The sequence below is a fragment of the Bos taurus genome, chromosome 16 (assembly GCF_002263795.3).
Source record: "Bos taurus isolate L1 Dominette 01449 registration number 42190680 breed Hereford chromosome 16, ARS-UCD2.0, whole genome shotgun sequence".
Classification (NCBI taxonomy): domain Eukaryota; kingdom Metazoa; phylum Chordata; class Mammalia; order Artiodactyla; family Bovidae; genus Bos; species Bos taurus.
Window position 1 is genome coordinate 74,760,996 of NC_037343.1, and position 12,896 is coordinate 74,773,891.

Here is a 12,896-nt window from a genome sequence, read left to right on the forward strand (position 1 = left end):
ATAATTGGCTGTGTATAGAAGTGGGGAAAAAAAAGTTTCCATTCTTGTAGAGCTTACTATCATGAGCAAGAAGATAGTGATCAAAAAGGAAGTATGAAGAACGTTGTAGTCTAGTCGCCAACTCACGTCCGACTCTTTGCAACCCCAGGGACTGTAGCCCGCCTGGCTCCTCTGCCGCTGGGATTCTCCAGGCAAGAATACTGGAGTGGATTGCCATTTCCTTCTCCCAGGAATGTTCCCCACCCAGGGATCGAACCGGCATCTCTTCTGTCTCCTGCACAGGTGGGTTCTTCCAGTAGCACCATCATGTCTTACTCTTTGCAACCCCATTGACTGTAGCCTACCAGGCTTCTCAGTCCATGGGATTTTCCAGGCAAGAGTACTGGAGTGGGTTGCCATTTCCTTCTCCAGGGGATCTTCCTGACCCAGGGATCGAACCCAGGTCTCCCGCATTGCAGGCAGATGCCTTATCCTCTGAGCCACCAGGGAAGCCCTTGGGATTACATAACACAGGGTAAAAGGGATTGCGAGTGATGAGGAAGTGCTTGCTGTTTTTCGTAAGATGTCCAGTGAAAGCATCTCTGATACATTAAAAGTTACACAGTGACCTTAAAGCAGTCAGGAATCAAGCCAGATTTATATCCATATAGGAAAAAAGAAAATAGAGCAAAGTTTTAGACTAGTGTCACACGTGGTAAGTCATAAAAACGTTTGTCTTCATCATCGTCATCGCCACCACGGTTTTCCCTGTCACTTTTCCCACACCTATTCTGCTTCAGTTGCTGGAGACCTACCTGCATCTTCAGTTTGTGAACAGTTTCCACCAGGACTGACCAAGTTCACGGACGCGCTATCCTGCCAGCAGGTTTCGTCTGGAGATGGTCTTGAGGCTGTGTGTTCCACGCATAACATGCTCCATGGGACCGAGCCCCTTGTGCAAGCTGTGCCTGTCCCAGTGTCCCAGGAATCCCTACTGTGTGGCTTGTATTTATATAACGAAGCTGTAAGAACCCCAGCTTCTCTCAGATGGTCTATCTCCCAGGCAGGACTGAAGTTCAGCCCTTAGCAAATAGTTCACACTATTTGTTCAGGGCCTAGCTTCCCGACACCCTTGAAGTTCTTTTCTCTAGAGCAGTGGTTCTCAGTCAAGGGAGCAAACGTAATTTTTCACCCCTAGGTAACACTGAACAATGTCCGGAGACACTTTTTTCATGGTTACAATTTGTGGGGTGCTCCTGGTATCTAGTTGGCCAAGGTCAAGGATACCACCGAACAGCTCACATGGCCCAGGATAATTCCTGCAGCAAAGAAATATCCAGCCCAAGCTGTAAACAGTGACATCATTCTGGCTGAGAGACCTGGAATGAAAAGAAGGCACCAAATGCCAAACACAGAGCAGAGTAGGGAAAACAGGAAGGGATGTGCACCGTAGGGCGAAGTGCCTCCTTAGTGTGGGGTCTGCCTTCCCTGATCACCCCATCCCTTTCCTTTCCCTCCACACCCCGTCCTTGTCCCAATGGTCCCAGGCAGTGCCTGGAGGGCTTCCGTTAGACGGACCACCAGGAGCTACAACCCTGACCTCTGGTCTTGCTCCCAGTCTGCCTTCCCACTGCCCTCCAGACCTTACCTCCTGGGACACGCTTCAGACCAGCATGGCTCCGCACATGCTGGAATTCACAGACCCCTGAAGGTACTAAATGCTGTAGCTTCACTTCTCACAGGAGCGACTGACAGCTGCGTGTCTCTCGCCTGAAGTCAGGCTCAGTGCCAGCTCCCCGTCCTTCCCTGGGATGGCTACAGCTGAGTCCGAATCAGTGCACCATCAGTCCACAGACGATGCTGGGAGGCTGTCACCAAGGAGGTCAGAAGGTCAGCCACGCCTTGCACACCATAGTCAGATCAGAGCTCTACCTCGGAAAGAATGTAAAGGCCAACTTCACAGAGCAATCCCACAGTCCAATAGAACAGAATCTATTACAACAATTTCTGCTATGTAAACTCCTTTTCCACTCCCCAAAGGCTTGAGAAACTTCCCTTTTTCACCTTAAGTAAAGAAACACCCAAAAATGTTCTTTAAGTTAAATCAGCTTTCCTCCTGAGACAAGGAACATCTGTCCCTGGCCCTGCCTTTGAGCAACAGCCCACCCTGGGCAGTGGGTGAAGTGATGGAATGATGGAGGGTTTTCGTGTTCATGAGTCAGAGGACAATGGGACAGGGACTCACCAGCCCCAACAGGGTCTGAGAGTTTTGGTGATCCCCACAAGTCTGGAACCCAGACTCCCTGCAGACAAGCGTCTATGGCAACAGATAGCATCCGAGAGATGACAGTTGTGTTCTGAATGCCACAAGCATTTCAGGAACCAATAAAGTAGGGACGCTTGACGATGGGGGGCAGGGAGGGAGAGATGATATTGGAATGGAGAGAATGTGTAGTGAGTTTGAAGCCAGGTTATTTGTAAAGCCGGTAGAGTTTCTCCCAAAAGGGCAGATGTAAACGAGAAAAAGAGCAGACCAACGGCTAAATAAACATGAAAAGTTGGGGAGAGGAAGAGGCAGGCAGCCCGAGGCAGAGCATCCTGGGTGTGGAGTTGCTCCCTACCCTCCGCTTTGTCCTTCTTATCCTCACCCAGAAAGGATGCTGTTGCTTCTCAGAAAAGGTTAAGGAATTGTCCTGAATGCAATTATGGTAGCAAAGAAAAAGGGAGAGAGAGATTATGTACCAGCCTTCCAATCTTGAGAAACTCTGTGCCGAAGGAGGAGGAAAGTACTGGACGTGTGATCAGGAGGCATAGACGCAAGTTCCATCACCGTTACTTTTGGCCACCTCATCCTGGCCAATGAGGGACCTCTGTAAACTGTGGTTTCTCCACCACAAACCCATAATAACCACTCTGCGTCCACCAGAACCCATTCTGAGAACCAAATGAGATAACTGTGAATACGTTTTGTAAACAGCAAACATTAAACCAGCCTTTCCCATAACGTTCCCTATCGAACATTAATTCCATGGGAGAGTAGTAAGATCCTCAATGCACAAAGCAAAACAAACAAAAGACAGCCATCAAGCTAAAGGGCTCCTGTTTTAATTGTGAGGTTTGGGAAGGTCTTTCCAGAACTAAACTGCCTGGGATCTTTTACTGCTGAGTGTCTCGCATGACTGACGTTGCAGAGCGAGTTTGGGAAATGTTTCCCTGTAGAGATATCAGGAATGTTCCCTCTCTCCTTGGCTGTCGCATCAGTGACGGGACTGTGCAGAGGCGAGGGGTCAGGCTGCCCTGGCAGAGAGAGAAAGGGGCCTGAGGACTTGCTGCTCCTTGAGTGTGTCAAACACATTTCAAGGTTTGAGAACCCCTCGCTTTCTTAGGAAGTACAGACCACACGTTCTGGGTGGAATTGTGCCCCAAAAGGAATGTTGAGTGTCTAACTGCTGGTACTCTACATGTGACCCTGTTTCAACATAGAGGGCTTGGCAGAGGTAATCAAGTTAAAATGGAGTCCTGAGGAGGGGCCCTAATCCAAAACGGCAGTCATCCTTATGCAAAGGGGGAAATTTAAACACAGAAGCAGGCATCAGGAGATAAGCAAACGGTAACGTGCCACGGAAAGATGAAGACAGAGATCTGGGCGATGGAAATACAAGCCAAAGATCACCAGCAAACCACTGGAAGCCAGGGAGGAGGCACGGGACTCCCTCGCAAACTTCAGGAGCAACCAACCCCACTGACACCGTAATCTGGGACTTCTGGCCTCCAGAGCTGTGAGACAATGCATTTCTGTTGTTTAAGACACCCAGTTTGTTGCACTTTGACATGGCTTCTTTAGGAAACGAATACCCCACACCTCCTCTAAAGAACCTGCCAACCCTGCGTCAACATTTACAAGGGCCTGACAAAGAGCTGGAACTCAGAATACAGATGATGTTCAAGTTGGGCTCTGTTTAATAAAATTGCAATAAGATCTGCTGAAATTCCTGAGGCTTTTATTTTCCCTCTTGAGCTCAAAGTAAACCATGTTTGGAAAACTAAGAAACTCAAAAATGAGCTGTCTTCTTTGGGAAATACTTGTACTCATTCAGAGGAGGGTAAATGGGATGGTGTGCGTTAGCAATAGTGGAGACAGTCAGATCGCGTCAAGAAATACCGGACCGAGCCGTGGCAGAGAAGAGGGCCAGGTGTTTGCCCAGCAGGACTGCTCTGTGGGGTCGAGACGTAAAATGCGACGGTGGTGGCCAGTATCTGGCACGGAATGCATGTCTGAAAAGAAAGAGGAAACCATGGTAGTCTGAGCCTGAGTAGCTTATCACTGAGTTTTATATAAAACTTCAATTAATTTTAACCAATCCGTTTTCTAAGAATTAAAAGGGTTAGTCAAAGTGCTATTTGACAAGACATTTTTAAGAAATTGCTTTTTCCTAAGATACCGATCCTTGCAAATATTTAAACATGTTGTTACATTTCTCTATGAGTTCTAACAGGGTCAAATATTTTCCCTCTAATGGGAATGTTTTCTGTGCCAATAGCGTAAATGCCGTCTTTAAATTGTATTTGCTGGCTTTTACTTTTAGGGAGTGTCATTAACACTCTGCCATTTCCCCAAATTTTCTGATGTACTATATTGAGAAAACACTTTATTTGTAAACTCTGGAAAGTGAAGAAATACTATGGACAGAAGAGCAGCTTCTGTTTTGTCCAGACTTCTAGGAAGCTCCAAGCTAAATTAAATGTTCAATATCAACAATTAAATTTTTTGCTTCCTCTACTTTTTTTTGAGTTCATGATTTTTATTTTCTACTTCAATGTTAAATGCCTCATTTTTTCATTAGCAGCATGATTTTTATTTTCCACTTCTATTTTAATGTCCTATTTTATCATTAGCTCTCTGAAGTTAGTCTTCAATCTCTTTACTGAGCTCCAAATAGCAAATATCCAGCTTTTTAGGACATATATCTGTCCAGTCTGGATATCTCACAGAAGCTCAAGACTACATTCAAACTCATGCTTTTATTTTTCCTTCTAAAACAGAGCGCACATTCTGCTTTTCTGTCTTGGTGATCGTCATCACCAGTTTCAGTCATTTCCCTCTTTTTAACTACCCACACTCACTCCATTACTATCCTGTTGAATCTGACTGTTTCTCACATCAGTTTCTGGGCTGCATCTATCTTTATTCAGGACTCCCTGGGTCACCATATTGCTTCCTAATACGTTTCCCTTCCATTAAGTTTATTCTTTAAAAAATTAAATAATGTCACTCACTATTAAGAATTCTTCCGGGCTTGTTCTCTTTGTGAGGATGGACTTAGGCTCCTTTAGCATGGCACACAAGGTCACCTCTCCAGCTTAGTATGGTACCCAGGCTCACCTCCTCGGCCTCAGGACCTCCAGGTGAGTCACATGCTCACCTCCATAGCATCAGGTCTCTTAGCACGGGACTCAGGCTCACCTATCCAGCTTCAGGCTGCACACATTCACACCTCTGCTGGCTCAGTTTCACTTCATTTTAGACTTATAATTTATGTCCCAGATATTTTTGAATCACCTCCAAGTTCACAATGAGACTCTATCTCAAATATACAAAATCTCTGAGCCTCCCTCTTCAGGGTCAGTATTACTACTGTTAACTATCTCAACAGCTGGCTCAACCAGAAACAACAGTGTCTCCACAAAATCAAGGGTCAGAAGAAAAATTAACTTCAGGCCTTTGGACTTGCTGATTTCTTTTCCTTGAACAGCATTTTCAAACCCAGTTCACCTAGATAATTCTTCTTTGTTCTCTGAGACTCAGTGCAAGCATCTCTTCCTCTACAAAAGTTTTTGCTATTTCTTGTTTCTCTTTAGGAGCTGTAGCTTCTGGCCTGTGTGCCTCCAATGTATCTTTTACATGCTCCTACTAGAGCTCCTACATGTATGTAACTGTATGTTACCTTATCTCTACTTAACCATCACCATGAACACACTAAATTTTAAGTTCCTTGCCTTGAAAGCAAGAACGATTTTGCATCACTTCTATCCCCAGAATCCAGAACAGTGATATCACATAATGTGAATTCAGTAGAAAGTTTTCCCAGGAAATGAACAAATGAGAACCTTCCTGGAATTATATGAGATATAATAGCTAAATAAAAAGGTCAGTTCAGTTCAGTCACTCAGTCATGTCCCACTCTTTGTGACCCCATGGACTGTAGCACGCCAGGCTTCCCTGTCTATCAACAGCTCCCAGAGCTTGTTCAAACTCATGTCCATCAATAGCCTTTAAAATATAAGGCCATACCTGGTACAAGTGATCTACTTACTACTGATCTACTTTATTGCAAAGTAATATGTGCCCACGAATATGCCTACTACTAACACCATGGGGTTCCCTATGTAAACTGCATGCAATTAACTAAAATAGGTTTCACTTTCTATACAGCAAAGCCTTAGAGTAAATCACTGGCTGTAAAGACAAGGTCTCTATGCCTCAGAGAAGTTTATATCTAGATATAAGATATAACTCTATTCTACAGATAAAGAAAATGAGACATTGAAAGAATAAATAACTTGTACAAGGTCACTCAGGGAATAAGCGTAGGAATAAGATTCAAATGTGGGCAGTCTGCCTCCCGATTCAGACTACTTTCCACTTCTATGGACTATAAGATATTACAGGGAAATCTTAAAACATAACATCGTCTTTAGCTCAAAGTTGTACTGTATGAGAGCTACAGGAAGCCAGAGAAGTAGATGGAACACTGCATCGTGGAAGAGCTAGTATTTAAGTTGGTCTGAGCAAATCGGTTCCAACATACAAAGGAAAAGGAAAGGTATTCTCAGAAGGGGACATAGCATAAACTAAGGCTCATGCTCAGGCAAATCTTGCAAAACGTAACAAGAGTACTAAGTAGAAAGCTATTAATTATTCAGAGACAGTAAGTGCTAAATAGTCTTAATCTATTTTCTCCCAGTTTTATTTTTCTTTTAAATGCCAAGTTTTCGTGTTATTTTTCAAAACTGAGATTAGACCATATGCACAATATTGAATCCTACTTTTCTTTAACTTGTGTACTATCATAAGCATTTTCTTCTTATTATAAACTATTTGTAAGTATTATTTTTAATAGCCACCTGATCATTAAATGGATATATGATAATGTAATTAAACTTTTTCCTGTTGTTGAATGCTTAAAGTCCTGTACTATTTGTTTGGATTGGAAATGATGCGACTAAGAACATCTTTGTCCATAAGGTTTTTACATATTTACTCTTATATCCTTGTGATACAATTACACAAGTGAAACAAATTCTCTTAAATTACACAAGTGGAATTCCTAGGTCTAAAGTACTATTATTTTACTGTTTTCCCCTCATGCTGCTGCTAAGTCGCTTCAGTCGTGTCCGACTCTGTGTGACCCCATAGGCAGCAGCCCACCAGGCTCCCCCATCCCCGGGATTCTCCAGGCAGGAACACTGGAGTGGGTTGCCATTTCCTTCTCCAATGCAGGAAAGTGAAAGTGAAAGTGAAGTCGCTCAGTCGTGTCTGACTCTGTGCGACCCCACCGACTGCAGCCCACCAGGCTCCTCCATCCATGGGATTTTCCAGGCAAGAGTACTGGAGTGGGGTGCCATTGCCTTCTCCATTTTCCCCTCACATAACTAGACTAATACTTGCTGGAAATAAGGGATCAGAGTTAAATGAATTAAAGTTGCTGTCCTCAGGAACTGACTTTCTAGAGGAAAAACAAATAAATAAACATAGACAAATAAACAAAATCCAGTTGGGAAAATGTCTTAATTGAAAGAAGTATAAGCAAAAGCCATGGGACCAAGTGAAATGAACAACATCTCTGCTGGGAAACTATGGAACAGTGTCAGAAGGAAGTGACTTCTGAAATATATTCTTATCAGCTTAATCTGAGCCTGATTTGGGGGAGACAAATGTAATGTCTGATCAAGTTATTTCAGAACCATTAGGAGATTTGAAGCTAGTGCTACCAACCCAGAAGGAGTCTGACGATTATATATTTTTTAAGATGCATTTGCCTGCATTATTAACTACATTTCATCATAACTATTAACTCATATAACCAAATTACTAGATGCAAAATTGAGGAAGCTCAGTGCTTTGCTGGCTTCACTCAACTCTGTATCATTTGGGGAAAAGTGAAAGAAACAGGAAAGAAACAAGAAATTGTTTGTGTTTTGGATGATTCTGGAAAGAGCACCTTGTTATAAACCACAGAGAAAAGAGAGGGGGAAGCACCAGCTTTCCTAGGTCTCTTTCCTTCATGCTCACCCTCTAGGCCAGAGGTTTCCAGACTCAGTTTATGGCCTTCTTAGTGTCTCAGTAATTGCTTTCATGGCATCCCTAAGCCAGAGGAAATAGCTAACTGTTCCATTTATCAAGCAGTTAGATTAAATACATACCTAACTAAAGTTAGGTTAAATACTTAATGATATTTAATGTCCTAAAAACATAGTAGCCATTTGAAAAATAATGCACATTAATTGAAAGAAGAAATTATTTGCACTTTATTCTTAGGTAACTGCAGTCACTTGCAAAGGAGACCTGTGCAGAATTCTCAAACCTTGGAATCAGATCAAATATCACCACTCTTGCCTCTTGATCTGCATCGATCTTAACATAATACTTACCTTTTATCATAACGGCTGCCATAAACACAACTTCACAAAGATACGATAGCGCCTTGCTGATGGGAATGTAAAGTGGGGCGGCTGCTGTGGAAACCAACGTGGTGGTTGCTCAAAAAAACGAAACCCAGAATTACTGCCACGTGATCCAGTGATTCTGCTTTGGGGTGTCTGCTTGAAAGAATTGAAAGCAGGGATTTGAACAGAAATATATATATCAATGGTTCAAAGCAGCATTATTCACAACAGCCAAAAGGTAGAAACAGCCTAAGTATCATTGACAAATGAGTCAAGAAAATGTGGTGTATATACATATGTGTGTGTGTGTGTGTATAATATATATAGAGAGAGACAGAGAGAGAGAATATTATTGACCCCAGAAAGAAACGCCAATGCACACTGCAACATGGATGAACCTGAAGACATTGTTGAAAGTGAAATAAACCAGGCACAAAAGAACAACTGTTGCATGATTCCACTTACCAGCTGAGCCACAAGGGAAGCCCCATGATGTACCAGCAGTCCTCAGATTCATAGAGACAGACAGTAGAGTGGTGGCTGCCAGGAGCTGAAGGGAGGGGAGAATGGGGAACTGATGTTTAGTGGTACAGAGTTCAGTTTGGGATGATGAACAAGTTCTCAAGATGGATAGTGGGCATTTTGCACAAAATCTTGGACTGCAAGGAGATCCAAACAGTCCATCCTAAAGGAGATCAGCCCTGGGTGTTCATGGGAAGGACTGATGCTAAAGCTGAAACTCCAATACTTTGGCCACCTGATGTGAAGAACTGACTCATTGGAAAAGACCCTGATGCTGGGAAAGATTGAGGGCAGGAGGAGAAGGGGACGACAGAGGAGGAGATGGTTGGATGGCATCACCGACTCAATGGACGTGGGTTTGGGTGGACTCTAGGAGTTGGGGATGGACAGGGAGGCCTGGCGTGCTGCGGTTCATGGGGTCACAAAAAGTTGGACACAACTGAGCAACTGAACCAAACCGAACCGAACTGAACTTGCACAAAAACATGGCTGTACTTAATTCTATTGAACTGTACACTTAAAAATGGTTAAAAGAGTATATTTTATGTGCATTTCACTGCAATAAAAACGCCCCCCAAAAAAAAGAAAATGTGATGCCATCAGAAGAAATGCAGTACTGTCGAATGCTGGAGCACAAGCAACCTGGAGCTGATAGCTTGCCTAGGGTCTGACCACGCTGACTTTCATTGCATTTCCTCAAAAATTTAAAACATTCAGTGAGTGAGTTTGGGGCCATATTCTGGGATGCCTTGGCAGCTTTTACAAACATCTATATAGGTCACGTTCTCTACCTTAACACTTATCCCTTCTCCTCTGGGTAGTTGTAGACAAAAGGGCATGGAAGGAAGCCACACAGCTGTTTCACCCCTGACTAGCTCTGTGCTCTTAATACAACCACCTCTCTCACCCAGAGCTCCCTCCTTCAATGAAGATAAGACTTTCCAAAACGCTTTACAAAAATCTAAAACTATCTTGTTACCAAATAAAAGCTGTATTGTTACCAAATAAAAGCTGTATTAAATCACCAGGTAAAAGCTATATTAAGTTCTATATCTTAATACCACTCATGGGACACAGAAAAAGCAGGGTTCTTCTACCGTGCTTTTGTGGAAATCCTCAAAACGGTGATGTAGATCCTGCCCAGTGGAGTCAGGCAGGCAGGCCGCCCTCCCCACACTGCTCACCGCCTTCATCTCCCTGACTCTCTACTCCTGTCATCTTCAGCTTCTCTCTGTTCCAAACTCATCCTCAACTTCCCTCTCTAAGCCTTTCCCCATGCTCCGCCTCCTACCTAAAAATTTGTCCCCATTCCCCCCTCTGTTTACCTAAGAAATCCCTGCTTATTCTTTCATCCCCCACCTGTCCCTGTCGTTGGGAAGCCTTCCCTGATGTCCTAGACCAAGCGTCTGGGATCGCTTCTTTGTGATTATTGTATGATGTCTTCCTCTCCAGCCTATGAGCTCTTTGAGGGCAGACACTACACCCATCCTTCCCTCCACTGGGTCCTCAGTGGCCTGACACGGGTCCTGGAATATAGTAGCTGCTCAATTAATTTTAGGAGTTCCTCATTCACCAGAAATGTCGAGATTCATACAACTGAAGCTGAGACAAAGGAAAGCAACTGACTATGTTGCCGTGAGTTGACTTTATTCCTCATTCATCTGAAGGCTATTTTTTTTTTTCTTTCTCTCCTTTTTCTCTTTCTTAATATTCCCTTCTCTCTCCTTTCTGGCTCTTAGTACTCTCATACCAGTGCATGCTAAGTCACTTCAGTCGTGTCCAACTCTCTGCCACCCCAAGGACTGTAACCCACCAGGCTCTTCTGTCCATGGAATTCTCCAGCAAGAATAATACTGGAGTGGGTTGTCATGCCCACTGCAGATCTTTCTGGCTCTTAGTACTCTCATACCAGAGACTGAGAAAAAAGTGCTGTTCTGGGAATCTGAAGGGGACAGGAGGGAGGAGCTTTTCTTTCTTTGGGACACAAAAGGAAGAGAATTCCTGTATTTAAAAGGTGTCTTTGGACAAGTACAAAATTCGGCCATCTCTCCTCTTCTCCCAAAGTGTAAGCAAGTCTCTGCCTCCTTTTTGTGTTAATATCCATGCAAAGAGATCTTCAGAAGCAGTTGGGGGGAAGGGAGGTTGGAAGGGAAGGGTCTCCTCCTAAGGCTGGCAATATTGACTTCCCAGGGAGCTCCCAGTGCTCACCCCCCACCTCTTGTTATCAGGAGCCTCCGATGTACCAGGGCTGGATAAATCACTTTACTCACATATCCTCTACTTCTTACCAAGAGTTATATCCTCAGAGATATCACTGCGCCCATTTTACTGAATAGGGAAATGGACTTTCAGAGTGGTTAAGCAGTGCTCCTAAGGCTAACCCACTAACTTGGTCCTCAGGGTAGCAGGACATCTCTTCCCGTTTTCCTTCTCCCTGGCCTCCATCGCATGCCCACTCCATTTCAGCTTCTGGAAGGAGAAGCATAGCGAGGATTTCCCCTTGGGAGCCCACTCATTTTCTTGGGTGCTGGGGCTTATGCAGAGTTTAGAGTGCCTGTGATTCTGTCTGCCACTTAACTGAGATTAGCTGGAAGCAATCTACTTAAAGTTTAAGCATCAACTTATCACTTTGTTAACTGCGCATTCATTTTCCCGGGGATGGTTAACTTTAATGGCAATGGAGAACTGAATCATGTGGCAACAGGTTCGGTGACATGTGGGAGCCAGAAGGGAAGTGAGAGGCCTTCCCCATCACATGCTGTGTGGAGGGGGCTCTGATGTAAAGAGCTGGATTGATTGTCTGCCTGCAATTTCCCCACAGGGGACAGACAGGAAGACTCTCATTCTGTTACCCCGTGATTGACATCAAGAGCTCACTCTCCTCGCAAGGCAGGATGGCGTCTGAAAGAATGAGCAAGGCAGGGAGATGGGGTCAGGATTTCCTCCAGCCACAAGAAACTCGGAGACACACAGGCTATCAGAACCTGCCTGCTAGAAGGGATCTCTGTGCTCATGCAGTCTCATCACTTCATTCTACAGAAGAGGAAACCAAGGCCCAGAGAGGGACAGAGGCCTGTCCAACAACACACAGCAGGTCTTAGAATAGAAGCAGACGTATTGCCCCATCTCTCACCTTCCAAGAATCTCTTGAATCCTCAATGGCAAACAAAGTACAGCTTGCTTAATTCCTCAAACTAGGTTTTCTGGACTTGTAACAAAAAGCATTCTTTGATTGTATGCCCACGTGGTTTCCTGTTTTCTCCCAAAGAAGCAAAACTTTCCTTTGAGAAAATTAACAGGCTCACAAGTTCTTGAATTCCCATAAGTTCCACCCACCCCCCAACTCTCTGTAAGGACTATTAGGTACAATCTTCTTTTTGTCATACGTTCTGATTAGGTACAGAAGGCTGAGACGTTTTAACTTAGTTAATGATGGATGACGCAATGAGAGGAGAAAGGTAGGTATGAGAGACCCTACAAATCCAGAGAAGTAGGCCTGACTAAGGAATCTGGTACTTCAGTCTTCATCCAGATAGCTGATTTTAAAATGTTTCCCTGGGACTCCCCTGGCAGTCCAAGGCTTAAGGCTCTGAACTTCCACTGCAGGGGCCACAGGTTTGATCCCTGGTCAGGGAACTAAGATCCCACATGATGGGTGGTACAGTCAAAAAAAACATAAATAAATAAAAATATTGCCTTCTTTGGCAGTTTCAGAGTGCCATGCTCGG

The 12,896-nt window shown here is 44.1% G+C and overlaps 2 long non-coding RNA genes across 2 annotated transcripts; one reads left to right on the top strand and one right to left on the bottom strand.

Annotated features, from left to right (window-relative positions):
• Positions 1 to 3,618: 3,618 nt before the first annotated feature.
• On the bottom strand, positions 3,619 to 10,549 carry LOC132342507 (uncharacterized). Its single transcript, XR_009490931.1, has 4 exons — positions 9,960 to 10,549; positions 9,112 to 9,196; positions 8,632 to 8,802; positions 3,619 to 4,254 (listed from the first exon to the last, which is right to left on the bottom strand). It is a non-coding gene; the product is annotated as an uncharacterized lncRNA (long non-coding RNA).
• A 528-nt stretch (positions 10,550 to 11,077) lies between these two features.
• Positions 11,078 to 12,460, top strand: LOC112441796 (uncharacterized). Its single transcript, XR_003029663.2, has 2 exons — positions 11,078 to 11,233; positions 11,990 to 12,460. It is a non-coding gene; the product is annotated as an uncharacterized lncRNA (long non-coding RNA).
• The last annotated feature ends 436 nt before the right edge of the window (positions 12,461 to 12,896 follow it).